We start from the raw sequence: 4,716 nt of genomic DNA on the forward strand, positions 1-4,716 counted from the left end.
CTCTGCCATGTTAGGCTCTGAACCTACAAGGCAAGAAATCGACAGAACACGGGTAGGCTCTCCTCTTGGAGACGTACGAGGATCCCGTGGAAGTCCTCGAGCAGACTACGACAAACCAGTCGTTGAGGGTGCCTCTCGCTCCGAGGCTACTAGGTCACCATGTGTTGGTGATCTAGACTCCCAGGATGCCTATGTGACCAAGGAGGAGCTACAAACCTTCGCCACAACGGTATTCCAAAAGATGGACGAGTTGAAAAGCTTGTTCATCTCTCGCACGATGACAGAAGACCTCGCCCCCATCACAGAGGCTCTAAAGGAGTTGAGCTCTACAACGGCAGAACTCAAGACAACACTCTCAACCCTTCAGAGGTCTGTCCTACAGAAGGATGATCTTGCAGAGGCGTTCAATGCTCTGACCCTCAATCCTTCTTCAATCCAGACGTTGAAGACAAAACTATCAGAGATGGCCGCCAGTTTGCAGTTGATTTCGTCTCTCCGGGCTATTCAAAATACTCAACATTCAAAGACGAAATCAAGCAAATGTTCGCTTCTGTAGTCACTTACGGCATGGATACCAAGTCATCCAGGGCCAATATCAACCATCTAGCCACTCGTAGAGAGCTAGATGCAATGGTTGAAGCTCTGGGAGACATCGTGCGCAAACATACATACCAACTTCTTAAAGAGGCCCGAGCCTCCAACACGACGATCAGAGACTGCACTTCCCAGCTCGTGAAAGAGGGAGACCTCCTTAGAAGCGAAATCTATCGAAGCGTCTCCAAGTTAAAGTGGTCGATAGAGATAGACATAAGCCACACCTCTGTGCTCACAGAAGAGGTCATTAAGAAAATGAAGAAGGCGGCCACCAAGATTCTGAAGAGATTGGAGAAGGCTCCCCTGGAAACATGCAAGGCAGAAGCCACCAAACACCATGACGATCAAGGAGATGATGACCATGATCGTCATGAGGGGGAGAAGAAGGCTGAGAAGAAAGATGAGCCAAAGAAGACTTTTGCCAAAGGCGTCAAGATAGTGGACTCTACAGCTGCCTTGTTCTCAAAAGGCAAAGAAGAGGCACCAGAGCCTGAAGGCAAAGGCAAAGGCAAAGCTGTGGAGGAGACACCACAGAAGGGGTCGTCAAGCTCAGAGTCGCTAGTGTAGATAAATGAAGAAGATTATGACGACCCAGAGCTCCTTCAAGCATTAAAGGCTTCCTTGGCAGAAGCTTAAGCAAGAAAGGGCAGAGGCCCCATCCCCAGAGCAGGAGAAGGCTCTTCATCAAAATTCCCACAAGTCCAAGGAGAAACGTCCACAGGTACGTTCGACGCTCTGCAAGGAACCGTCAAACCTATCCTTGCAGAGGGGTCAACCCAGAGGTCAATACTTGAAGAAGAGGAAGCCAAAGTGCCAGAGTTTGCCACAGCAGGAAGGGTTTCTGAGATATTCAAATCAATGAGCAAGATTCCCATGCAACAAGTACGCACATAGCCTGTTACTATTGTGGAAGAGATTCTGATGTAGAGATACTCTGCAGTGGACACAGAGCCCCCTATGATCCAGAGCTCACAGGTATTCCTTCTGCCGATGCCAAGTTCCAGTTCTCTAAGCTCACCAGGCCACGTGAGCAAGTCTTCTCAGAGCACGTGATTGTGTCACTTGAAACAATTTCTCCAAGGACCCTGCTGAAGAGGACGGTGCTCTATGCTCAATATATTGTGAAGAGGAATGACGGCAACCTGTACACGTTCACAGATGCTGACCTCCACAACCTCTGTGTATTTGATTTGATTTTCTTGCACAAAATACTTATTTTCATGTGTGCATAAGTGAAGTACTACAGCCAAAAAGACTTCGAGATAGCAATGAGGTTAGCCCAGCCAGATTTTAAGATCACCCCTCCAAACAACCTGCCAGGATGGATACTTAGGTGTCATCCAAACTCCATTGTTCACAACCCTGTTTTTGGGTTTGTGTTCTTGGATAAGGATAACATCCTAAGGTTCTTCATTCCGACAGAAGCGAACAAATACTCCACAGAGACCCTTGAATGGGTATTCAACAAAGCAGTGGCAGAGGTGAACAAAGGACATATTAGGAAGGGTGAAGTGTCTGGCATTCTGGAAGCTATCAAAGTACAAGTCAACTTCAGAGAATGGATCTTCAATGTCTACAGAACCATCAAAACTGACATGCTATATGCCGTAGACGACTATCCAGACTCTGTGGTTGGATAAACTTCTGTAATAGTATTGGCCTATGAAACACAATTTTGTAATTCTTTCCTTATGTAATTCTTTTCAGAGGATGAATTTTTTATCTCCTCTTGTAATTCCTTCAATTAAGTCATTTCTTGCTTTAAATTGTCAATTTTTACTTTTTCATACTTAAGGGGAAATTGTTAGCTCTCATATTTCATTGAATGTAAAAGTATAAAAAAGTATTACTGCAAGTGTTGACAGAAGGGTTCTACCACAGAAGACCACAGAGGACCAACAACAGAAGATATACAAAAGCGTACAAGTCAAGAATGACAGAACCTCTGTTGTCTCTCATAGAGGTTCTGGAAATTGATCCTCTGGCATCAAGTGCTTACAAGTCATATCCAGCAGAGCCTCTGGGATGGCTCACAGAGGGTCTGCAGTTTATCTTCTGTGAAGAACCCCTTCTCACTGCTTTACTTAGGTTTGTTAGCTGCACGTGCTTATCATGTGACTATGTTTGTAATCTGCTTTATTTGAACGGCTTAGATCATTTCACTTGCCTAGGTTATGTTAGAAAAGCCGTTAGGAACTAGTATAAATAGCAGCTTAGGCCTTTGTAATTCGTGTGTGCTTCCCGTATTGTAATTGTCAATATTTTCAATAGAATTGAAAATCATTTGAAGCTATTCCCTTGTGTTCTTCATTCTTCATCTGTGTTCTTGATTGATTTCTTACTCTCTTTGTTCATATATTGTTTCCGCTGCACTGTTATTGTCGAAAAGATCATCCAGAGTATTTGGTTAATATCATAAGCTGAATCTAAAGGTCATAACAATTAACCTACTTTAAAATTTTCATTAATTAATACATGTTTTTCCTTCTACAGATTAATGGCTATTAACAATATTACATTCATTGAAGATCTTGACAAACAGAAGGATGATTCACTGTGAAGGTCCGAATTGCTAGACTGTGGAAGCAGTCGGTGTTTAAAAATCCAGACGAAATATATTCCATTGAAATGATATTAATGGATGAATAGGTAAATTCTTATATCTTCTTCAAGCTTTAGTATTATCAGCATGATACTGAATCACTTTCTAAAGTGTCTAAGATTTTCACATTATCACTACTCATTGATTTTTCATTTTTATGTTATTAGAGCACTAAAATACAATCAATTGTCCTACAAAAATAGGTTCCTAAGTTCAGTAACTTACTTCAGGAAGGGACTGCAGTTTTCATTAAGAATCCTACAATTGCTTGACATGCAACGAAGTAGAAGTTAATCGACAATACAAACAAGTTAAATTTGTATTACAACACTTCTGTATCAGATTGCCGGGATTTTAAGGGTTCAATTTTTGGTTTTTCATTTGTAAAACTCGCAAATCTTATATCCAAAAGTATCCCAGAACATACAACAGTTGGTGAGTGAATTAAATCCTTCTACATTGATTTTATTTTTTAAATAAACTATATAGTGTACTCTTATTGAAATTAGATGTTGTTATGCTAACTTTTTGATGATTACATAGATGTAATTGCTGAAGTTATTGCTTGTGAGACAATGGTGACTTTTCCAGATAACAATCCGGAATCAGAAGAGAAGTTGTGTGACCGAAGGCTTGGGAAAGAAGTTGATAGGAAGCGGCTATTTGAAAGTTGGTCTGATACCGATCAAGAAATAAAAGGATCGGCTCTAAAAACATTAAAGAGTCCTAAAGTTGAAAAGTAGTATTCTTGCTTTTGATGAACAATTACATTAAATCTCGTATTTGGCATTGTGTTGGAGGTTAAGTTTTAGTTTGGATAATGAGTTTTGCATTTGTGCTTATTTTATGATACACGTTTTCGTTATTATTTGTGTTGGATTTGATATTAAACTCATTTGCATTATATTGTTTTGTAATGCTTGATTTTCATGTTCATGAAAATTATATTTGCTTGTAAGTATTTAACTACTTTTTGGATGAAGAGGTTCTGGGCAGAAGAATAACAGGCTGTACATGATCAGATGGGCTTTAATCTGAATCCTTGCAGGCCTTCATCGATTTATTTACACGGCCTCTGTATACTCCATGTAGATATTGAGACCCGCTATATAGAGCTCTGAATTATACAGGGTTGTTCTTCACACTACTTCGAAGATTAGAGGCCTTTTATGCAGAGTTGCAAATCTGTAGGAAACTTACCTGTACAGAGGTTCCACGTTGAACATGCAGAGCCTCTATACAGGTCTGCAATGAGTATGGAAGCAACTTCAGGTGCGTTACTTGGTACATGCAGATGGTCTACGTAGTTCTGTATGAAGCACGTAGTCAGGATCAGAGGTTTTGCGTAGCACGAGGAGAGACAGAGCTCTTACTTAAGAGCTAAGTGTATTATGTACAAAGGCGTCTTCTATGTCAATTATCGTGGAGATCATCTTACATGAAGCAGAGATACCACCCCTTGAGCAAGAGAAGGAGCCAGAAGTATTCTAAGTTCAATCCGTAATCTGTTGGAGTTTCGA

This window comes from Cynara cardunculus, unplaced genomic scaffold (assembly GCF_001531365.2).
Source record: "Cynara cardunculus var. scolymus isolate 2C unplaced genomic scaffold, CcrdV1 Un_Scaffold_4169, whole genome shotgun sequence".
NCBI lineage: Eukaryota > Viridiplantae > Streptophyta > Magnoliopsida > Asterales > Asteraceae > Cynara > Cynara cardunculus.